At 45.3% G+C, this 25,085-nt stretch overlaps 1 protein-coding gene across 4 annotated transcripts in view; it reads left to right on the top strand.

Moving 5' to 3' along the window:
- The first annotated feature begins 842 nt into the window (after positions 1-842).
- Positions 843-25,085, top strand: part of PKNOX2 (PBX/knotted 1 homeobox 2) — a 467,254-nt gene continuing 443,011 nt past the window's right edge. For all 4 annotated transcript variants that reach the window (XM_061592847.1, XM_061592840.1, XM_061592843.1 and 1 more), the window contains exon 1: positions 843-927. The gene's annotated coding sequence lies outside the window, so the exon portion shown is untranslated. The remainder of the gene's footprint in view (positions 928-25,085) is intronic.

The raw sequence follows: 25,085 nt of genomic DNA, 5'->3' as shown, positions 1-25,085 counted from the left end.
AACCCTGGTCTCCCAGGTCGTAGTCTAACACCTTAACCACTACACCACACTGGCTCAAGAGAACCCAAAAATAGTCTTGAGACTTAACATTGAGTCCTAAGTGAAAGTACATGGGGTTGCCAACGAGCCATATATAAAATCCACTGTGCCTTTCCCTGCAGCTGACTCACGGCATGCAAGAACCCCTTCCTTATCAGACAGGCACCATCACTTGCAATGATCCACTGCACAGCACATGGTTTAGTCTAAGCATTTTTCCCTACTGCACAAGCAGCCAGCACACTGCCCTGCCCCAAATTAGTCAAGTAATTGTCCCATAATATAAGGTTATGAGGATCTGAAAGGAACCAGTATTCATCTTAATTTCCTATTTCTTTTCTCCATTTCTTTTTTAGAAATTGCCTAGCTCCTTTATTAAATCCCTTGTGCTCACCAGCACAAAAAACTTGTTTCACACTGTACACATTTTTTTGACACTGCACAAAATGTGTCTAGCTGCTGCACATGGGAATAAGCCCTGGCACAGAAGCTGGTCAGTTGTCAACCCTTGAACCTTCAGCCGGGCCCGGGATTTCCTTCTGAGTGAATAAGTGCACCTTCATTTCCGCAAAGTTTTAGAGAGCCTCGCTAGCCAGCCAACCTTCAAAGCCTATGGTCCCGATTTCTTCCGGTAAGGAAGGCGGCGTCGGCTTAAAAAGCAGAGAGAGAGGCCGCTAGGGGGAGACAAGACGAGGACTTGGCAGGTGTGGGCGCGCGCGCCTCGCTTGGCGAGCACCAGCGCTCGGGGCCGGGCTGGGGGCGGTGCGCGGGCGGCAGGAGGGGGTGTGCCCGTCGAGGGCGGGGCCGGGCTGACGCGCGGCAGGGCCAGGCAGTGAGTATAGGCTGCGCTGTCAGGCCGGTGTCAGTCTGATGAAGATTGGCATGCAGGTAAGCTGTCATTCAGGGAGCCGAGTCGCGGCGCGTCGCAGACTCGCAGGGGCGGGCAAAGCGGGCTCTGTTGCTCGCAGCGGCGGCGGCGGCGGCGGCAGCAGCAGCTCCTCTTGCAGCTGGCTGGGCAGGCACCAGCCACGAGCCAGGCTTGCAAGCGGGGGAGGCCAGGTTGCATGCGGGGCTTTCTGTGCAGGGCTGCTGGGGGGACGCCCCCCCCGCTCCTTCTCTTTTCCTCTCCGCCTCCTTTTTCCAGCTAGGGACTTTGGCTGAGCTTGGAGCCCTTGACGTGCGGGACAGCGAAGCAGCGGTGTGCGTGTTTGTGTGTGTGTGTGTATGGAGGCGGACGGGGGTGGACGAGAGGCGCCGTTGGGGGACAAAAGGGGCTTGGCGGTGATGCCGTCGGGGCGGGCGCGCAAAGATGGGAAGGGCTCTGGGCTCGTGAGGATGTATTATATGGGGGGTCGTTCCGGGTTGCGCTGCAGGTCTGAGGCTCCAGAGGCGGGGGGAAGGGGTGCAGGAGATCTTCTGAAGCTACTGAAGGCGCAAAAGCGAACGCGGTTGTGTTTTTGGAGGCAAAGAGAGACCCGCCGAAGTGGGATAGGTTGGGGAGGGGGGAAGAGGAACGCGCCCGGAATTGTAGGGGGCGGAGATAGAGAGGTGCGAGATGGGGGGAGGTCTGCGTGGCTGCGTTTTGGAGGCGAGGCTGGCAAAAGAGCAAAATTGAGGGGAAGGGGTGAGGGTGAATCCACGTCGGAAAAGGATGGCAGAGGGGCTGTGGAACTGGAGACCCGGCTCCTGGAGGCGTTGGCGGGGGCGGGCGGCAGGAGTCTGAGCGCTGGGTGCTCTGAAGGGGGTAGGAGCTCCCTCTTCTGTTTGGGTAGTGCGAGAGGGAAGAATGACCCCGGGTGGTGTACTTTTGGACGGGAGTGGTGGATGAGGGCTTGGCTTAAGAAATAGAGTTAGGAGAGCCTCCTAGGGCCTGCAGCTCTTCGGAGGGCTCCGGTTGCCGGCAGTGACGGAGGCGCGCTGAAGGGACCGCGGCGGCGTCCAACTTGTGGGACCTTGGCGAAGGCCGGCTTTATTTATTATTTTATTTTTATTTTTTAGCCGGTCTGCAGCAGAACTCCACAAAGCGCGCGGGGAACTGCCGCTGGCTCGCTGGAGGAGCCGTGAGAGGCGCAGTTCCGAGGGGAGCCCCTCCGCGAACCGGGCGCGATGGGTGGCCGGCGCCAGCCGCTTAGTCGCCAGCAAGACCCGCGGCCTACTTAGGAGGCTTGGGGAGGATTTTGGCGGAGGGGCAAGGGGATGGGAGGAGGTCTCCGGTTTTCGTTCTGGTGTTGGGTCCCTAAAGATCGGGGACCCGCCTCCCCTGGCACTTATATTGGGATTTGAGGGGGGCGGGAGAGCGGAGATCAGCTGCGCAAGGTCCCTGATCGCGTATTGACCGCGGCCTGTTTAAGGGAGATCCGGCGATTGCGGGCAGCCATTGAAGTGCTCGCTCTCTCTCACACACACACACACGGCTTCGGACAGGGACGGCCGGGGCTCTCCGGGAGAGCCTCTCCCGATAGGACAGGCGGCTGATGCCTGCCTGGAGAAGCGGGGGCGGCAGAGCGCGCGAGAGCGAGCAGGTGGGGTGGAGGACGGCTGGTGGTGTCGCTGCTGTTGGAGGGGCGCCCCGCGGCGGCCAAACTGGGAGGGGCCCCGGCAATCGGCGACGGCTGCCAGGCACAGGGGAAGAATGGCTTGGGAGTCAGGCTGCGTCCGGCTTGCCTTCACTGCTCGCGTCTTCCTCTGCCAAAGAAGAGACAAAGGGACGTGCGTTGCTGCTGTCCCCGCGGGGAGATGAAAGGCTGCGTTCTCTCTCTCTCTCCGCCCTCCCTTCCCAGCGTTGCACGACGGCAAGCGGACGGCGATGGCCACTGGTGGCGGCAGCAGCAGTAACAGCAGGGCCACCGACGAACTTGGGCCGGCGCTAGAGAGCCAGACTTTGGCAGGTTCGCCTTCTCTCGGGACTGCCGGTTCCCGGGCACCAAGAAACACTCTAGCGAGCGGCGGAAGGAGACTCACTTTTCTGGGCTGGTTCTTTACTTTCCCTGCTTAAACAACCAGACAAAAAACCTGTCCCTACTGGATGGAAGCGGGCGGGGGTGGCGGCGGAGGTTGGAGAATTCTTGTGGAGCGACGGCTGTTGGTGGGGAGGCTGCGACGTGGCGGGAGTCAGTCCCTTTGAAGTCGGCGGGGGTGTCTAGGCGCGTGCCGCAAGCGCGCCCGCCGACTTGAGGGAGAGTTCCGGAGCTCGGGATGGCGTCGAACAGGACCACCGGGCCGGCATCCCAAGCCAAGTTGCTCCAGGAACTGCCCGGCGCCGATTGCCGATCTAGTAAACCCGAAAGAAAGAAAAGAGAGAGTCCCCCCCCAATATATTTAAAATTCCGAGAAGCTTTCTTCCACCTCACCTATTTTTATCCGTCTCCCCTAAAAACACACGCACGACCCGGTTAGGAGATCGCCGGCTCGTGTTCCCTTTCCAAGACCCAAGGCTGCGTTCCTTGGGAATAAACCTCTTTGAACGCGGCGGGACCGGCGTAAACACGGGTTGGATCGCGCTGTGTCGTTAGACGTAGCCGGCGAGGGATGCTTTGGGGTCTAGGCGAGTTGATTTAGCAGGCAGTTGTTGGCTAGTATAACTTCCTAAATACTGTTTTCTGGCGAGCATTCCGATCTGATGACAATTACTTAATAAGATACGTATCCCCCCCCCTTGTGAGCATTCCGATCTGGAGGAGGGGGCTTCCGAGAGAGCGCTGGCCTCTGCTTGGCTTCTCCCTCCGCTTGATTCCCTGGAAGGAGAAATAAAGGAACGGTATCGGGCTTGGAGATCCGTGCCGGTGTTTTGCTTTGTTTCTTCCACGACTATCGTCCTCCGCCTGTTTGTCTTGGTTTGCGCTTGTTGTGGCTTGGATTCCCTCTCTCCCGCCCCCAGATAATCGGGACTCAGGGCTTGCACGTTCTGGGGGAAAACAGCAGTAAATTATGAAATCTCATTGGTGCGCGCCAGGACTTAAACAAAAGAAAAGAAAAAAGCCACGATTTCCTAAACGTCTAAAGTTTTGCCCGGCGCGATCAGACGGTCGAGGTGAACTTACCTTCCGGGTCTAGATCTCCTCATCCTCCTCTTGGGAAATAGTACTTGGGGAACAGGGGCAGTATTCCACGCTGGCCCTACTCAGAGTAGACCCACTGCAGTGAATGGAGGCTGCAATCCAATATGTCTACATGGGAGTAAGTCCCATGGAATCCAACGGAGCTTACTTCTGGGTAGCCATGAACTGTATTGGATTGCAGCCTAACTTAGGTTCATACGTTTCAGTGGGTGTGCTGTGAGTAGGACTTAGTTGAATGCACCACTGTGTGTTAGATTCTGGATTTGTGGAGTGAAACAGACCTTGGTCCCTGTGGGTGGGTGGGTGGCGGGTGTTGGGAGGGCTCTTTCTCTTTTCTTGCCTTACATTTCTCTGGCCGCCTGCACACGTCATAACCATTTCAACTGTAGCTGTCCCTTCCAAAGGCTCTGAAACCTACCTTTCATTAACTCCAGAAGAACCCAGTTGCAAATGCCTTTCGAGTTCAGGAGCAATAAAATTGGACAAACAGGTTTGCAGCAAGCAAGTGATGAAATGGAAGGAGTGGATTGCAGAGTGTTTATCCCCCAGTGTTCCCACTGAGCAGAAGATCCAACAACTTGGCTTGTAATAATAACAACTTGCAACACACACACACACCTAATAACAGAACACTCTCTCTTCCCCTCTCCCTCCTTATTTCCCTCTTTCCAGCCTTTGCCAACCTGGTGCCCTCCAGCTGTTTTGGACTACAGTTATGCTGCTGGGAGCTGCAGTCGAAAACTGCTGAAGGGCACCATGTTGGCAAAGGCTGAGCTAGGTTAAAGGATTTGAAATTGACTTAAGGAGCAAAGAAAGGAGGAGTAAATTATTGGAGGAGGGCTCTGGAGAGGGGAAACATCAAGGTTCAACCACAAAGGTGGTTTTAAGCTAAACTGAGTTTCCCGGTCTTTGCTGTGATATATTTTGCCCCTTTACACTTGGGCTTTTCTGCAAGGAAATGTCCCAGGTATGGTGACTGGAACACATCTATCATCTATCTATCTAAAGCTAAATCTATTCATGTGGCCCTTCCCCCGGAGAACTCAGACTTGAATATCTCATCCCTCCTCTTTTAACTACACAACGGCTCTGTGAGGTAGGTTAGGCAAGAGACAGTAACTGGCTGAGCTGGGATCTGAACCAGGGTCTCCCAGCTTAGTGTAGCACTTCAGTTGCTATATCACACTGATGCTCTCTCTTGGCATCTCTGTGTTGGTCTTTAAATGGTCCCCAGTGGATATCTGTGGAGGCAAACTTACATACATTTTGAAGTCTTGTTAGGGCCTGATGAATTTCTGATTGTTATCAGTATTTATCCCGCACCAGCCATGCGTACAGCATTCCCCAGAGTTACCTGAGCATAGGGGTGTAGTTGTCCAGGATCTCAAGGGATCTTAGACTCTTTAGTTTTTTGGGAGTAGGGTCTCAGCAGGATCCCTATGTCTCCAGCATCCTATGAGCCAATCAGCGTGAAAGGGGAGTGTATTAGCCACTGAGAAGAGTCTTCTAACATGCTTCCTTGTCCTTTCCTGCTGATTGGAGCCAATCAGGGTGAAAGGAGGTGAGTCGGTCACTGAGAAGCCACTCTTCTCAGTAGTTAACACACTCCCCTTTCAGGTTGATTAGATCCTATGGATGTCTGTTTTTGTGGGAGAAGGCATTAGCAGGGATAGAGAAGCAGAAGGCAGTATTCAAAGCTGACCAGGTTATTCTATAATATTAGGTTGTATAATCTTAGAAGGGGTGTAGCTGTGACTATCATGAAGGGACCCTGCACTTCTGAATTTGCCACTATGCTACTGCCTGAACAACAACAGAGGAGCATCCCGACTCCAAGAAAATCTAATCCTGAGCATCTCCTCTTGAAAGCAACTCCTTTTCTCTGGAAGAGGCGGCTAGTGAGGTTTTGCTTTACATGTTTTGAATAGAACTCATAGTTGGGTCCTTGGAGTTCTGGCTTTCAATGGTGAACTTCTGTACCCTGTTGATTTTGCTACTACAGTTACATCCCACCTTTCCTCCAAGGACTTCAAGGTGGCCTATGTGGCTGTCTCCTCCATATTATCCTCTCAACAACCCTGTGAGGTAGGCTAGGCTGAGAGTCAGTCATGGGCCCAAGGGCACCCAGTGAGCTTTATGGTCAGGTGGGGGATTTGATCCCTCACCTCCCGGTCTTAGTCTGATGCTCTAACTACTATACGACATATTCCCCTTGCAAAGAAGTTGCGGGCCATTTTCTCTTATCCCCCTCATCCCATGTTTATAGAATTCTGGGGAGCAATGGAAACTGATATTGAGGTGTTATGGGCTGACCCACGTTTAACATAAATTTCTCCTCCAAGGGTCCTGAAAATGTATGTATTAGTCCTTATGGAAACAAAGATTTGCATTCAATTTGTAGGACAGGAAGAGTTTAAGAGTCACCTTTTAAAACTAGAAAGATACATACTTCTGTGGTATCTGAACCCTGAAAACGGTATGACATGTATGTTGGTTTTTTAAAAACTACTACTACATTTATAGCCTGCTTGTCCTCTAAGGAGGTCAAGTTAATGTACCTGATTTGCCTCTCCATTGTATATGTGCAGCAGGGTTGTAAACCACACCAGTGAAACTGACCTGGATTATCCCTCCGTCTGTCAGTTTCAATAGGGACTAGAGAAGAGGGTGGGTCAAGTGAAGGAAAGGAGGAGGGATGCTGCCGATGTAGGACCAGAAGAATTGGGTTAAAGAGTCCTTGTGAGCTAGAGGAGGGATTCCCAAACTGCACTCCATGGACCAACAGTGGCCTGTGAGCTTCATTCAGGTGGTCTGTGGCATGACTGCATTAAATATTCATATAGATTTTAATTCTGTTTTAATTGCTTCTTACATTTTTTATTGTATTTCAATTTGAATTCTATGCAGTACAATGTGTAGGAGATAAAAGAAGCAATAAAAATACAATTTAAATTATACAGCATTGAGCACGGCGCATTACAATCACTACAGCAGGCAGAGAAAAATCATTAAGTGGTCCACTAAGACCATTGGCAATATTCAAGTGGTTTGTGGGGTGGGGGGAGAGAAGTTTGGGAACCACTGAGCTAGAGAAAGTCCACAAAATGGTGGGTGGAGAACTAAAATCTATTTTGGATAAAATGCACCTAGTAACAGGTGAGAAAACTGCAGGGAGGCTGAAAGGCAGCTGCAAATACACCTTCCTTTGTAGCTGTCCATTTATATTAACCTGATTACAGGCACGTTTAAGAAACAGTATTTGTGTTTCTTATGCATGTACACCAGCAGCAGGAGAGAGACTTGCAATCACTTCATACAGCATATTGGAATCTGTTCCTACCATCCCTGCTTGCATCTTTCTACCTTCCTCCCCCTCCACCTCACCGCCCATTCTCTGCCAAAAAATGTTAGCTATGCAGCCACATCACTTCATAGTTGCAATCAGAATAAACTGTAATATGAGTGGTTTGTGACTGACATAACTTAGCCTGATTGTGGAGTTATTTTGGAAAGAAACATCTCTCTCTCTCTCTCTCTCTCTCTCTCTCTCTCTCTCTCTGTGCGTGGCAACAGAATTCAATGTCAGATTCTTCCTTAGAGGCACAAAATAAGGTTGGATAGTGTACTCCAGCGCTAGGCTTCCTAACTCTGAAGTGTTGACTTCATTCTTCACAACTTGAAACTATCCTCTCACATTTTTAGAAGAAAAGTTTTTAATACAAAAAACATACCTCCAGTAGAAATCGGACGCTTGCAGTTTGCCTATTCTTTTGGGTCACTACCAGAAACATTTAGTTCTATAGTAGTGAAGTTTATGCCTTGAGCCAGTGAGATAACAAGGCTGTGTGTTTATGTTCCTCTTTTTTAAAAACAAACTCTGATATGAAGCTTGTGACACTGGGCTGCAGCCAACTAACTCCTTTTCAGAGTAGTCCCATTGAAATCGATGGACTCAAGTTTCCCATGCCTTATTAATTTCAATGGATTTACTCTGAGTACAGCTAGCATTTGTCACAACCTTCTGCCTTGCTCTGAGTTAGGAGTACTGGTTCATCTAGCCCAACATTTAACAGATGTCCGGGCACCTCTGATCCCTTTTAACTGAAGATGTCAAGGGCTGAATCTTGGCTCACTTACCGTGCAAAGCATGTGCTTTATCGTTAAGTTGTGGCATCATGGAGGTGTAGGCCACTATGAGAGGAATGTGTAAGCTGAGTTGTGATCTCTTCCCTTCCCCCTCCCCTCCCCTCCCCTCCCCATGCCTTTTGCTGTCCTTAACTACAGTACCTTAATATGGCTTAAGCTTAACATGAGGTGAGCCTTGCTGATCAACCAAAGTCCATTTAGTCCAGCATCCTGTTCTCCCAGTTGTCAATCAGATGCCAGTGGGAAGCCTGAAAGCATGACCTGAGTGCAACAGCTCTCTGCCCTCTTGTCATTTCCGGCAGTTGGCACTCAGTACTACCTCTGACAGTTGAGACAGAATATAGCCCTGAGGCTTCATGGCCTACATCCTCATACTTATGGGACAATGGAGAAGCTTTTTGTGGTTCATGTAGCCCACCCTGCACAGATCCTAAAGCATATCTGTCTCCTCTAGGCATGTGTTTGCGGGGGGGGGGAGGATTCAGTTCCGTTGCACCTTGGGAAGACCTGGATGGCATTCAAGGTCGAGGAAGAAAAGGAGAACATTGAAAGGTCCAGCTGGATCTGATCGAAGGCCTATCCAGTCCAGTAACCTGTCTCCCATAGTGTCCAGACAGATACCTGTGAGAAGCCTACAAGCAGAACATGTGCACAAGAGCCCCCTCCTGCTGTTGTTTTCCAGTACCGGTGGCAATGCACACAGCCATCATGACAAGTAGCCATTGCTAGACAACAAGGATAAGGCTAATTCCCCTTTTAAAGGTGCCCAAGTTGGTGGCTACTGCTCACCACATCCTCTGAGACCAAATTCCATAGTTTAAAGTCAACTCTGCTGCAGGAAGAAGAACTTTATTTATTTAATTCAACTTTTATACCGCCCATAGCAAAGCTGTCTGGGCGGTGTACATCAAATAAAAACACTTCACATATAATAAAACCAACTGGTCATCAAGTTACAAAAGGATGTATCATATCACTGTCTGTTAAAGCATCAAATACACATACTAAAATATTAATATATTGAGTGTTAAAAATATTAAACATTAAAACATTAAAATGCCTGGGCAAAGAGGAAGGTTTTCACCTGGTGCCAAAACGATAGTAATGTAGGCGCCAGGCGAACCTCGTCAGGAAGGGTGTTCTATAGTTCGGGGGCCACCACCGAGAAGGCCCTCTTTCTTGTAGTCGACTTCCAGGCGTCTCTGTGAGTAGGCACCCGGAGGAGGGCCTTCGATGTTGAGTGCAGTGTACAGGTAGGTTCATATCGGGAGAGACGTTTCATCAGGTATTTCTTTTGTCTGCTCTTAAAGCCCCTTACCATTCAGCGTTATTGGATGATAGTACTATGAGAGAGGGAGGAAAACTGCTACCCGCTTTCCCTACACTGTGAGCCACTTTATATACCTGTGTCATGTCCCTGTTGACTTCCTTTTAAACTCAAAATCCCCCAAAAGTATTTGCTTATTTATTATTAAATTTGTATCCTGCCCTTCCTCCCAGAAGGAGCCCAGGGTGGCAAACAAAAACACTAAAAGCACTTTAAAACATCTTGAAAACAAAAGATTTAAAAACATATTAAAATGTCTTTGAAAAAACAACTTTCAAAAAATCTTAAAAAGCAATTCCAGCACAGATGCCGACTGGGATAGATGTCGGCATCTTTTCTCACAAGGCAGTTGCTCCAGCCCCTCGATTAATTCTGCCTCCTCTTTTCTGCACCTGAATGTAGGGCTATGTTGATAAAGAAAGCAACTGTGCCCCCTTAGAGCCTGGCAGATGCTTTCATAGGCTAGAGCAAAGGCTCTATGGGAATCTATGTCCCTCCGGTTGCTTTTGGACTCCAACTCCCACCAGCTCCAGACAGCAGAGCTGATGGTCAGGGATGCTGGGAGCTGTAGTCCAGCAACATCCAGGAGGCCACAAGTTTCCCATCCTTGGACCTACATCACGTGTCCAAGGTTTTCATCTTTGTTGAGGGAAAAGTGTGTAATTTATTTATTTATTTATTGTATTTATATGCTGCCCCATCACCAAAGCTCTCTGGGCGGTTTACAGACATGTGCATCCAAATGCCATGGATGCCTGCAGAGGGGAAAAAGTAAAACAGTGGAAGTCAAGGGTAGCAGTAGATATGTGACATTTCTACACAGACACTAAACATCATCTACATAATAACGGAGCAATCCATTCACAACTGCAACTGCCAGTACCGTCTTCCTAGCAATTCTGTAGGAAGTAGCCACTAGAGGGGGATGAGAAGCTCTCTGTTCATGGGTTTTGTATTTGTTTGCTTTTAAATTAAAAAAAAATTAGAGGCCCCACATGATCTATTCCAAGCTGAGATTGCATTTTTGAACTGTGTGCTCTAGTCCTTGCTCTCTCCTCTTCCCATTTGTACCACAGTATTATCCTTTGCTTCTTTCTTGCAACAGCACTTGCACCTTCCTCCCTCTGCATCACATTCATGTTCACATCAACCAGGATGCCACTTTCTAGTGTGTCTGGCCATCACTGTGCAGGGTACTCTTCCAGAGGCTTAGGGGTATAGTCAACCGAGTCCTATGCAGAGTAGACCCACTGAAATTAATGAACCTAAGCGAGTCATGTGTATTAACTTCACTGGGTCTACTCTGAGTAAACTAACATGAAATACCACCCTTAATGTTTGAGTTGAGGCTTAGCCTCAAACCCGTAGTTGGGCTAGCCTCCCCACGCCTGTGATTGGTAAGGAGGGGCATCCCAGGCAAGGCTTGGTATGTGATATTTCTGTGCAGAAACTAGCCACCATTGAAGTGTCTCTGCAAGATTGAATGACCTGCCTTAGCTAGCTAAATTCATCTTCCTCACCTTCCCCTTCGGAGAATGAAGTTTATGTGTCTGGATTTAACTTAATGCAGATAAGTCCTGCAATGAAATGTTGTCACGTCCCAGTCTGTGTCTGTGTTAGAATTGCTTTTAATATGTCTTTTAATATCTTTAACCCTTTTTAAAAAGATGTTTTCAAAGGTTTTTTTTAATGTTTTTAACATTGTTTTGTTTCAATGTATTTTAAGGTCTTTTTATGATGTTTTAAAGTGTTTTTAGTGTTTTGTTTGCTGCCCTGGGCTCCTGCTGGAAGGAAGGGCGGGGTATAAATAAAATAATAAAGAAATAAAATAAATAATGTGGAATGCTCCTGGTCAGGGTGCCAGCCAGCCTTGCCCTTTCCAGGGTGTTCCATTCCACCTCCCTCCAATGTTCCATTTGCCAACAGTCAACATTCTGTGTCCACTGAGCATGCTCAGTCTTCATGAGGGGGGGGTCAAAACCCCATGGTTTGTTTTCTTCTCAAACTTTGGGTTTTCCTCATGTCTGCTGACAGCTTCTTCTTCTGCATGGATAGGGGAATGAGTTTGCTACATAAGTATTTAGGATTTGTAATGTCAGGATTTGTGATTTTGTTGTTGAGGTTGTTCAGGAAGCTTTTCAGAACTTTTTCTGATTCTAGGCTGCTTATTCACAGAGAACACAGCCGCAGCAATGCTGCAGACAGGGCTGATGCTCTGCCTCTTGGTGTAGCCAAAGTTTGTGCTTAAGAACAAACTGCCTGATTGATTTATGGGGAGTGGAGTTGAGGAGGACTTAAAAGTGAAACTGTGGAAGTTGTTGATCTGTTGGAATCTGAACCTAAAGGGTGGGGCTAATAAGAACATAAGAACATAAGAAGAGCCTGCTGGATCAGGCCAGTGGCCCATCTAGTCCAGCATCCTGTTCTCACAGTGGCCAACCAGGTGCCTGGGGGAAGCCCGCAAGCAGGACCCGAGTGCAAGAACTCTCTCCCCTCCTGAGGCTTCCGGCAACTGGTTTTCAGAAGCATGCTGCCTCTGACTAGGGTGGCAGAGCACAGCCATCATGGCTAGTAGCCATTGATAGCCCTGTCCTCCATGAATTTGTCTAATCTTCTTTTAAAGCCGTCCAAGCTGGTGGCCATTACTGCATCTTGTGGGAGCAAATTCCATAGTTTAACTATGCGCTGAGTAAAGAAGTACTTCCTTTTGTCTGTCCTGAATCTTCCAACATTCAGCTTCTTTGAATGTCCACGAGTTCTAGTATTATGAGAGAGGGAGAAGAACTTTTCTCTATCCACTTTCTCAATGCCATGCATAATTTTATACACTTCTATCATGTCTCCTCTGACCCGCCTTTTCTCTAAACTAAAAAGCCCCAAATGCTGCAACCTTTCCTCGTAAGGGAGTCGTTCCATCCCCTTGATCATTCTGGTTGCCCTCTTCTGAACCTTTTCCAACTCTATAATATCCTTTTTGAGATGAGGCGACCAGAACTGTACACAGTATTCCAAATGCGGCCGCACCATAGATTTATACAATGGCATTATGATATCGGCTGTTTTATTTTCAATACCTTTCCTAATTATCGCTAGCATGGAATTTGCCTTTTTCACAGCTGCCGCACACTGGGTCGACATTTTCATCGTGCTGTCCACTACAACCCCGAGGTCTCTCTCCTGGTCGGTCACCGCCAGTTCAGACCCCATGAGCGTATATGTGAAATTAAGATTTTTTGCTCCAATATGCATAATTTTACACTTGTTTATATTGAATTGCATTTGCCATTTTTCTGCCCATTCACTCAGTTTGGAGAGGTCTTTTTGGAGCTCTTCGCAATCCCTTTTTGTTTTAACAACCCTGAACAATTTAGTGTCATCAGCAAACTTGGCCACTTCACTGCTCACTCCTAATTCTAGGTCATTAATGAACAAGTTGAAAAGTACAGGTCCCAATACCGATCCTTGAGGGACTCCACTTTCTACAGCCCTCCATTGGGAGAACTGTCCGTTTATTCCTACTCTCTGCTTTCTGCTTCTTAACCAATTTCTTATCCACAAGAGGACCTCTCCTCTTATTCCATGACTGCTAAGCTTCCTCAGAAGCCTTTGGTGAGGTACCTTGTCAAACGCTTTTTGAAAGTCTAAGTACACTATGTCCACTGGATCACCTCTATCTATATGCTTGTTGACACTCTCAAAGAATTCTAATGGGTTACTGAGACAGGACTTTCCCTTGCAGAAGCCATGCTGGCTCTGCTTCAGCAAGGCTTGTTCTTCTATGTGCTTAGTTAATCTAGCTTTAATAATACTTTCTACCAGTTTTCCAGGGACAGAAGTTAAGCTAACTGGCCTGTAATTTCCAGGATCCCCTCTGGATCCCTTTTTGAAGATTGGCGTTACATTTGCCACTTTCCAGTCCTCAGGCACGGAGGAGGACCCAAGGGACAAGTTACATATTTTAGTTAGCAGATCAGCAATTTCACCTTTGAGTTCTTTGAGAACTCTCGGGTGGATGCCATCCGGGCCCGGTGATTTGTCAGTTTTTATATTGTCCATTAAGCTTAGAACTTCCTCTCTCGTTACCACTATTTGTCTCAGTTCCTCAGAATCCCTTCCTGCAAATGTTAGTTCAGGTTCAGGGATCTGCCCTATATCTTTCACTGTGAAGACAGATGCAAAGAATTCATTTAGCTTCTCTGCAATCTCCTTATCGTTCTTTAGTACACCTTTGACTCCCTTATCATCCAAGGGTCCAATTGTCTCCCTAGATGGTCTCCTGCTTTGAATGTATTTATAGAATTTTTTGTTGTTGGTTTTTATGTTCTTAGCAATGTGCTCCTCAAATTCTTATGTGCATAGTATTGCAACCCAAAACAAAATATTCACAAGGAAAACTCCCCCCCCGCCCAGTTGATTCAGCTTGGGCAGTTTAAGTAGGCTAGGGGTGGGGAACCTGTCTGGAGGTTGCAGGACTATGACTCACGTCATCCCTAACTAAGGATGGCAAGATCTGTCTGTTTCGGTTCTCTCAATTTCTCATTTTTCCAATGTTAAATTCAGTTCTCTACATTTCTATAGCGATCTGTGAATTTTTTTAAAAAAAAAATCCTCATGAAAATTCTCCACCATTTTAGTGCGACTTTCTCCAAATAAACACATTTTTGGAGCCAGTTTTGACAAAGGTACACATTTTTGCAAGCCATTTCTCATCCTTTCATGCTTTTTTGAATGTTATTTTCATTCATGTATTCATTTTTATGCATACTTTCCCCTAATGTATGCATTTTTGTAAATGTTGTTTTGTTGGCCAACTGCATCCCAAAATTCTAATAAATGGAACACTCTGTTTCAGTTCTCTCATTGTTTCAGAAATTGCAAATTTGATAAATTCTGCTTGAAATGCAAACTGAATCAAAATTCTCACCCATCCCTATCCCTAACTATTGGCCATGCTGGCTGGGGCTGATGGGAGTCAAAGTTCAACATCAGCTGGAGGGCCACGGGCTCCCCATCTGTGGCATAAGCAAGGGGGATGATCAGAGATGGTGGCTGCGTAGAGCAGTTGTTTGCAGGAGATGGTCTTTGAGCTACAGTGTTAGACAAGTGACCTTTTCTCTCTCCAGGGCTGTCTTGTGCACATCTGTGAAATCAGCCAACATCACTTGATAACTTGTAGCTGAATAGAACCTTTGGTGGTGTTTTTATCAGGAGATACAGCTGATGGTAAAAGCATTTCCTGAAGTATGATCTGTGTAAGCTATTACTGTACTGTTTTTTTTTTACTGTGATCAGTGATGCAGTTAGGCTATTTTAGATTTTGGGTGCAATAGCACCCTCTTTAGATGGTAATGAGTATTACTTCAAAAGTGTGGTCAGCCAGCCGTGCTGCAGATGGGGGACCCTCCTGGTCATATTGTTGAGTGGGGATCCTGGACTTCTGCCCCAACATCCTGCTCTGACAGTACCACTCCATTCGCTGAGTAATGAAGATACAGGGATTATTTATTTATTTATTTATATTGCCCTGTGCAGTTTCTGCTATGTGGGAATAACAGGACAAAAGAGGGAGAAGTCCTTGTCTGTATGGCAAGAGATAAATGGATCCTAGTAGCGGCACATGAGGCAGAGCTGTAGCTCAGCGGTAGAGCATCTGTCTTGTATGTAGAAGGTCCCAGATTCAATCCTTGGCATAGGGCTGGAAATGCCCCCTGTCTGAAAACCTGGAATAGGGATGTTGGAGATTTCTGATGAAAATGGAAGCAGAAATTGCTCGTGTTTGCTTATTTGTCCCATGTAAAGGATGGAAATATATCCAGCAAATATGATTGGTATTTGAGGTTGTTGGTTTCAGTCCACAAATGATATGCAACTGATTACGACGACGCCCCCAGCATTTGCATTGTGTTTCCTTCGCACTGAAATGAATGAGATGGAACAACATAACAGCAGCATAATTACATAAATTATGTCATTTTGCCACAGCAGACAGAGAAATGAGTAACATAGTTTTTGGCGGAAGATGAACTGCAGCGGGATGGAAACAGTGCTGCATGCAACAAATACAGGGTGGAAAGGAAAACAATGCCTTCTTACAACCCTAACTTGGACAGCTGCTGCCAGTCAGTGTAGACAGTACTGAGGTAGATGGACCAATGTTTGACTCAGTATAGGGCAGCTTCCCATGCTAGGCTAGAAACACCAGATCTCAACCCTGAGGTGTTGGGGAAGCAACAGCCATGGATAGACTGTTGGGACTCGGGGCAGGGGGTGGACAAGGTAGACAATGGCTTGACTGCGGTTACCCAGATGGGAGGCAAAGGAAGAGAGATGGTTTCAGAAAGTGCTATATCCCCTCCTTACCTATGTTGTTCTTTCATGTTTTAATGAATCATTGTTGCTATAAAGTAGACAATATCTTAAGACAGAAAGGTATGGTTTAAATTAATATCAAAGTTTGCCCTTTTGATCATTTGTGCATTTTGGGGATCATCACCAATACATTTTGTAATATTGTGTGTGTCTGTTAGGAATGGAATGATCAGTCTGTTCTTGCTCTATGTGTGTTTAGCATATTTTCATAAGTCCACTCCATCCTGTTTCTGCATAAATTTGTGATTCTTGTTTTAAAAGAAGAAACATTCACATTTTAAAATGCATTTTAAGTCAAAGGTTCCATTTTTATTTGCCATTCCCAAGAAACACCCCAATGAACAATATAAACGTATGCTTAATTTTTTTTCAAGTGGAATACATATACAGGCTGGTATTTTAAAAAATCAGCTCCTTAAAAGGCTTGTTGAAAAGGAAAGGTTTCAGTAGGTCCTGAAAAGATCATGGAGATGGTGCCTGTTTGATATGAAACTGGCAGATCCTAGCCTCCACCCCCCCTCGGGGGGGGAGTGCCAGAGAGTAAGTGCTGCCATGCTAAAGGACTCCTGATAAGATGGTATCTGCAAGAGGCCCTCTTCTATAGAGCACAGTGATCGGCAGGGTATATAAAACGTGAGACTATCTTTTTATAAGCACTTAACCTAAAATATACACTTAGATACCTTTTGAGCTGAAAGATATTGCAAAATTCAGAAAAAGTGCAAAAACTGAAGTATAATTTTATTATGATTGGTCGACTTGTTCAGGAGGTGGGAATCAGTTCAATTTACTTAAACAAGGGCTGAACATCCTCCGGCAATCCTTAGAGTGTGTGTGTGTAAATTTCATTTCACATCCCTGAAATGTCTTCTAAACTCTTTTCTCTAAAAGAATAAAATTTCCAGTCTCTTCCATGCAGAACAGCAGCTAGAAAATCTGGGCTCACTGCCTTAAAATGCATCAGAGTAGTCTCTTTTTAAATACGTAATTATGGAGGTATGTCTCCTTCCCCCCTCCTCTCTAAAGTTCAGAAATTTAAAAAAATCTGCTGGGAAAATTGGGGAGCTGCTGACACGTCAGCTCATTTTGCAGGTTTCTACAATGAAACACAATTTATAAATAGTTTTGCAGTGGCATTAACATAATTACGGCTGTCGCGAGTTCAGCTTCAGCAGAGTTTGCTTGCAAAGTGTAGCCTTGTGGAGATGCCTGTCTGTCTGTCTCTTTCTCTGTGTGTGTGTTGTTTGGACTGCTGCAGAGCTGGCTTTCCTTGGTATCTGGTTACATGAAGCTTCCATGAAGGACCTTTATGCTAAAACCTATCTCACTAAAAACATATCCCTCCATGTAACAAGAAACCCTAAACCGAGCAGGATATTTTAAAACTGAAGCAATGAAGATTAGATTAACTCTCCTCCAAACTGCTCTCTTCTGTTATTATTTTTGGCTGGAATGCGGAGGAAGGCAGCTGTCTCCGACAAGGGTCAGGGGAGTCAGTTTGGGTTTCAAGTGTGGGGTGGAACTGTGAGGTTTTCTCCCTTGTTTCTTTTAAAGAAAAAAAACACACAACTTATTACGAAAATAACAATGGTGTGTTCTTGTATTCCTTCCATTGATAGAAAGGCCAGCTCCAGGACTGAAGGCACCCTAGGCAATATGACCTCTGGGTGGACCTCTTCAGACTTACCAGTCAGCAGCACTTGGGTGGGGGGCTGGAATTTTTCAGTTTCTCATAATGCCCCAGAGCACCCAGCATGGCATCATTTTGGGACATTTGGGGAATTTTAAAACGGAGGTTTGCAGACCCAGCGACCCCATGTGGAATGTGCAGGGCTGGGTTCAGTGCCCATGAGTCCTGTTGGGGACCAGCGGCCCCAGTAGCTACCCTAATATGCTAGATGTTGACACCTGACCTGATTGGTAGAAGAAAATGTTTTGCATTACAATCTTGTACAGTAGTGCTATAATAGGGAAGAGTTCTGATATTATTATTACTACTACTACTACATTTATATCCCATTTTTTCCTCTATGGAAGTCAAGGTGGCGTACACTGTTCTCCTCCTCCTCATTTTATCCTTCCAACAATCCTGTGAGGTAGATTAGGCTGAGAGTCGCTGACTGGCCCAAGGTCAGCCCTTGAGCTTCATGACTGAGTTGGGGAGCTGAACCCTGCCTCCACCCCAGGTCCTAGTCCAACACTCTAACCACTACACCACACTGGCTTGCCCGTCACTGATACCCAAAGTTGGTTGTAACATAGTAGCATGAAGAAGATCCAAAGTGTTTAAAGTGCCTTTTGCATTCATTCCGATTCCTTTCTGGCCTTTTTGGTAGTGCGCCATATTTCAAAAATAGTTTTATTGATGCATCTGAGAGAAGGTCTTGTTTCCTTTTGTTTTTTAAATGTTATAGCCCACTTTAATAATCTCTTCTTGGTATGCATTTGATGGAAGAGGTCCATGAAAACTTATGTTGCAATACATCTGTTGGTCTTTAAGATGCCAGAGGAAACTCTTGTGCTTGACTCTTTTGGCACTTGTGTTAAACTTTTTATCTTTATCTTTCCCTGATAGCAGAATTAACAGACTGCATTGCTACAAATTCAAAAGTGGGTTGAATGAGGAATTCCTGTATCATGACATCCCGTTAAGGGGTTCACTTTATTTCCAAGAAGCAATATGATTTTTCACCTGATAACAAATAAATGGCACACTGCTTTTAGTGATTTGTTGTTAGGGATATTCCTGCAGAGTCCTACAGTTCCCAGCACTGCTAAACAGATACATCAATCAATCTTCTACTGGGAGGAAGGGTGGGTTGTAAATTTAATAACTAAAATAAATAAAAATAAATATATATTGATCAATCAGAGGAGGGCAGACAACAGGAGCTAGGTGGAAAAGGCATTAGAGAGCACGGTGCCTCTGGAAAACTGCTGAGCGCAGGGATTTGAGCAGACAGGATGAGTTCCATGCACACAATCCTTCCATGCACACATCCATTCCTGGTTGCCCCAAGGTGTTTTTTCCCCCCTATTACAGCAGCCTAACCGACAGTGGAGTATCTTGTTGTTGCTGTTGTTTAAACAGTTGGGAAATCCTTGCTGATCTACTGCACATCAGCCTGAGATCTACCAGTAGGTCCTGATAGGAACATAGGACACTGCCTTATGCTGAGTTAGACCATTGAGCCATCTAGAACAGTACTGTCTAAACTGACCAGCAGCAGCTCTCCAGGGGTTCAGGCAGAAGTCTCTCTCAGCCCTACCTGGAGGTGTCAGGAATTGAACCTGGGACCTTTTGCATGAAAGGCAGATGATCTGCCACTCAGCTATGGCCCTTCCTACCTTCTACTCATCCCTGCTGCATGGAGATCTTCCCTTGCTCCTCTCCAACCACAACACCCTGATAGTCCAGCCCCCCTCTTAGCACCTAGTACTTTCATTTATAGCTCAGATGGCCACATGACCTACTTTGCAGAGAACAGTCCTCTATTTTAAATCCCTGTCTTGGTCCAGTTGTGCAACCACAACTTCTGGACAGCTGACTCAGCAGACACATAGGTCCTTTAGTCATAGTCTTTCCTACTATGATGAGATCATAAGTGTCCTGCAATCCTATTTAAATCATTGTAATTATTTCTAAATGTCAATACATTCATATAAATTAGCATATGCAAATTTTATGCACATTTCCCCCCTTTCTTTTGGTGATGTATTTCCAGTTTTTTTTTAAGCAATGCATAAGTGGCCATTCTATTTATAGCTGGGGTCATTTTTGAAAATAGCCAATGTGGCACTCTCCAGAAGTTGTTGTTAATATTAATTAAATTTCTATTCCAGAAGGAGGTCAGGATGGCAAACAAGGGACAAAACACTTAAAACACCTTAAAACATCTTAAACAATAAAACATCTTAAAAAATCTTTTAAAAAAAAACACGTTAAAGACATCTTAAAAAGCCATTCCAACACAGACAGAGACTAGGCTAAGGTCTCCACTTAAAAGGCTTGTTGAAAGAAGTTGTTGGACTGCAATTCCCATCATCCCTTTCCATTGGCCACATTGGCTGAGGATGATGGGAGTTCTAGTCTGAAAAATCTGGAAGGCACCAGGTTAGTTACCCTTGTCTTAAATAAGTGTAGATTGGGGTCTATAGGCCCAGAGGTTGGACAAAGAGATAGTACATTTTTGGCTTCCTTGCTAACCTTCAGAAAGATGAACCACCCTTTTACTTGCTAGGAAGTCTGCAGGGCTAACAGCAGAACTTTTGCATTCTAGGGTTACATCCACACTATACATTTCAAGTGCATGATTTCCCCCAAAGACTGCTGGGAACTGTAGTTTGTTAAGGGTGCTGAGAATTGTAGCTCTGTGTGTGTTGGCAAAGTATAGTTCCCATGATTCTTTTGGGGAAGCCATTTGCTTTCAATGTATGGTGTGGGTGTGACCTAGGTCAGATCATACCAGCCTCATATGGGAAAATGAACCAAAGCCACACATTGAGAGAAAATGTCAACAGAATAGCCAGATGGATTCTATAGTGATCTTGGATTTCTTCTCTTGTGGCTTCTGGTTTCCTTTGGAAACTTATTTAAATAACAGAGGAGGACCAAGCTAGACAGGACACAATTCGCACAATTTGAAACTGAGTGAATGGGCTTATTTTTAAGTAAATAACATGGGAGGGTGAGAGCAATCCAGATCAGGACCCTGAGATTAGGATAGGGAGCTTTAACACTTTCACTCTTGCTATGGTTCCATTCCAAATCATACCCCTTCTGTGACTGCCATTTGCACTGGAGATGGGAAGGTCCCATTGGGGTAAATGTGAGGCCCCCCTTTGATGTTTGTGGCATGTGCAAACCTCAGTTGGAACCACAACGGAGCAAAGGGTTAAAAACCCCTATCCCAGTACCAGAGCCTGGACCTGGCTTGCTCCCACTGCATCTGCTAATTACTTATTAAAACTCCATTCACGTAATTGCTCGCTGTTCGTCATTGTGTCTAGTCTGGTCCTGCATTTTAGGTCCTAATGAAGCTTTGGGTAGGGATGAAAAGATCTATCAATTTCAGTTCTCTCAGTTTCTCTTTTTTTTTTCCAGTCTGAAATTTAGTTCTCCAAGTTTCTGCAGGAATGTGCAATTTTGGGTGGGGAAAAACGCTCATGAAAATTCTTCAGCATTTTAGTGCAACTTTCTCCTAATAAACACACTTTGTATGCAGTTTTGAGTAATGCACTCATTTTTGCAAGCAATAATGCATTTTTGTATGTTGCTTTTGCTAATATACTCATTTTTATGAACACTTTCCCCTATTACATGCATCTTCGTAAATGTTTGGTTGGCGAAGTGCATTGCAAAATCCAGATAAGTATGAATTTTGAAGAGTGGCTGCATTTCGGTCCTCATATTTTTTCAGAAAGTGCAAACTTGGTAGATTTGGCTTTCAATGGGACCAGGATCGAATTTTTCCCTCATCCCTAGCTGTGGATAACTTTGCCTCTCCACTGCAAACATCCATCATCCCTGGCCATCAGCCATGCTCCCTAGGGCTGGTGGGAGCTTTGGTTCAGCAGCATCTGGAGCACCAAAGTTTCCTCGCTCCCATCCTAATGCTTCAAGGCCATACCTGAAATGGCAAGACGTCTGATTAAAATCCTGGAGGGGTTATGTGATATGAACACAGAGTAACATAAGAAGTTGCCTTATACTGAATCAGCCCAATGATTCATCTAGCCCAGTGTTGTCTAATCTAGGATGGGGAACTTGTGGCCTCCACCCTCCAGATATTGCCAGACTTCATCTCCCATCAGCCCCAGCCAGCATGGCCAATGGTCTAGGATGACAGAGTGGTAGGCCAGAAACATCAGGAAGACCACAGGTCCTCCATTCATGGTTAAATCTGTGAAGGGCAGTAGCTCTTTGGGGTCTTGAGCAGTAGGCCTCTTCCGGCATCTTCTACCTGATCTCCTTTAATTGGAGATGTTGGGGATGGGGACTTTATGTGTGTGAAGTATGCACTCTGCCATTAAGTCTGGCCTTCCAAACACTTTCATTTCTTCTGAAAAATTATAACTGTTAACTGTTTAGGGGGTTTAGCAATTCAGTAAGCACAAGGACTTCACTGTTGTATGTATGTCTTGTGATGTAATAATGTTAAATCTGGTGCACAATGCTGTGGCTAAACTGTTGAGGGGACAGACGACCACCTGTACATAGATCTGATGTTCAACAGTTTGCACTGACTGCCCATATGTTACCGGGCCAAGTTCAAGGTTCTTTTGTTATTAACAAGGCCCTTAACAACTTGGGTCTAGGATATCTCTAGGACTGCCTGATCCCGTATACTCCTGCCCTATCACTGAGAACTTTGGGAAGTTTCTGCTAGTGGTCCCCCATGACTGAGATGCATGGTTCATAACTATTTGAAGCTATGCATTGCGTTGTGGGCCCACAGAACTCCCTCCCAAGATTAGACAAGCACCCTCCTTGCTGAACTTCAGGGGCATAACAAATTGTGTATTCAGCTAGGGATGTGCTCAAATTTTGCAAAATTTGAACTTGACACCAGATTTCCTATTTATTCTCTTTTTTTGTCCTCGTAGATTGGGTTTTTTCCTAGCAGTTTTCCACAGCTTAAGTGGATTTTTTTTAAAGAAATCACCTCAAAATATCAATATCAATATTGATATTTTGAGGGAAATGGCAATATTTTTAAAACATCTAAGAAAAAAACAATATTTTTGAGGGGAAAAAACCAAATCTGTATTTATCGCAAATAGCAAACATTGATCCCTTACAAAGCGGTACCGGAAGAAAGTTCAACAGAGCAAAAATCAAACCAACATTGAAATGCAGATCCCATCTGTAATTTCAGCAGACATTTTAAGGTGGTTTTCTGATTTTATAATAATTTTTAATTGTTTTTATTTTCTATATAGGTTTTTTAAATGTCTTAAATCTACTATTTAGAACAGGGGTCTCCAACCTTTTGGGAATGGAGGTCACATTTCAAATTTTGAGAAGAGGCTGGGGGCATCAGTCACAAACTGGCTGCCATGGGGGCGTGGCTGAACACATAATTAGAGAGTAGTCATGGTGAAATTTTTCTCATATTTGTATTTCCATACTAGAGAATACTTGACCTGTTGAATTTCTGCCTGCCACACAGCTGTTAAAGGCACACGAACCTTGTTTTTCCCCAATGCCAACCCTAAACCAAAGCCTAGGCTGCCATCTTATACTCACTTACCTGGAAGTAAGCCTCTGGTAAACACAAAAATAATTACTTCTGAGTAGACATATATAGTATATATATATAGTACATTAGGTATACCATGAATTCTTAATAAGCCCCTGGTCTTTAACTCCTGCAAAGCAGGATACATGCCTAAACCTCTTTGTAAGGTTTTCACATTTGTCTTTTTTGAGGAGGGAGATTCTTTAACATTCACCCACGCTTATTGTGTAGTAGTATTTGCAGAAAACAACTTCTAGGAACCACCTAATCTCAGGTGAACCCAGCAGAGAGGCAATGCATCCTGGTTGCTAGGGGAAAAGGAAGGGCAAACTGTGGCGATTCCAAGGACTAAACAAGAAAAAAGTCAGAAGAGGGAAAGTGTACTCAAAGGGAAGGCAAAACAGCAGTTCTTTAGGACTTCAGGGATTCCTATTGCCTGGTATCCAGACAACTCACTTATCAATTACAGCTCTGACTTCATTCATTGGCTAACAACACTGACAAGCAGGTGCAGCCAGGCTGGCTCATTTCACAAAAATCACTTAGAAGGGAACCTGCACATTTTGCTGTATAACTTTGTTTCTAGGAGGGCTAGAGACTTACTTTCAAAAAAATGAACGCTCAGATTCTTTGCGCTTAATCGGCCATTAAAATCCAGAAGCAGCAGCAGAAGAGCTCAGATTCTGGGCTACCTCATGGGAGTTTCAAGGCCTTTGGGGGCGCCCAGGCACCCACAGGGAATGTGTTGGCAACCCCTGGCTTAGCAATTCTGAATATTAAGCAATATATATATCTGAAATAAATAAAATAAGAGTGGGGGAAGGAAAGAAACCACATCTAATAGCATTTGCCCTTTCATACAACTATGACTTGGCAGCTCCCAAGACTATCAAAATGGGATTTTCTTCTTAACAGAATACTCAGCTATCGCTACCTCTCAGTTAACACTGTTGCAGGAAAGATCCTGAGCGGAGAGAATCTCAAAGCAGGAATATTACCTACAGGGTATACTAACATCCAGGAAAGATGTCAGCGCAGCAATGGGTGAAAAGCACTCAAGCAAATTTTATGCAAATAAAGATTAGATACTTGGTGCAAATGTAACTGTATCTAGTTTGCATAGTCCAAGGCTTAGCTCTGAATGCAGATTAAGGCTGGTCCTGAACCAACGCTTTCTGATATGATGGGGGATGGAAGCAAGTGACCCAATTCTCTAGGACAATTCATCTTAAATGGCTCAACTGTGATTCATGGACCTCAGTATATTTACTTCATATTTAAAGAAAATGTATAAACCACCATTTGTCAATATGTTGGCATTGCACCACAAAAAATTGCAAAAGTTACAACAATACAAATACATTAAATCCATTTTAAAACCACCACGAACCATATCCCTCAAGGCTACCCTGAAAAGGCATGTTTTTTTTAAAAAAAAAAGTCTTAAGGAAGTGCCTAAAAGAACAAACTTTTGGCATCACTCTAAGGGGGAGCATATTCCAAAGTATGGGTGCTGTCACACTAAAAGCTGTACCCTGGGTACTTGCTTAACAACCTTCTGGGGTATGTGGCTTCAAGATGGTCTACAGGACTGCAATGAAAATAGCTGGTTAAATGACCAAAAGACCTGTTCCATAGCAAACAATGAATCCAAACTCAAGCTCCTTCTGCATTCTTGTTGTGGCTGTACCACATGTGTGGTTTAAAGTGGGCAAGGAACCTTTAAGAACAGAAGAAGAGCCCTGCTGGATCAGGCCAATGGCCCATCTAATCCAGCATCCTGATTTCTAGTGAGCCAACAAGATGCTTTTGGTAAGCTCACAAGCAGGACCAAACCACAAGAGCACTCTCCCTCTCCTGCTGTTTCCAACAACTGGTATTCAGAAGCATGCTGCCTCTGACCGT

This window comes from Rhineura floridana, chromosome 12 (assembly GCF_030035675.1).
Source record: "Rhineura floridana isolate rRhiFlo1 chromosome 12, rRhiFlo1.hap2, whole genome shotgun sequence".
Taxonomy (NCBI): Eukaryota; Metazoa; Chordata; class Lepidosauria; order Squamata; family Rhineuridae; genus Rhineura; species Rhineura floridana.
Note: the sequence above shows the minus strand (reverse complement) of the source record. Positions and strands in the feature narration are given on the sequence as shown.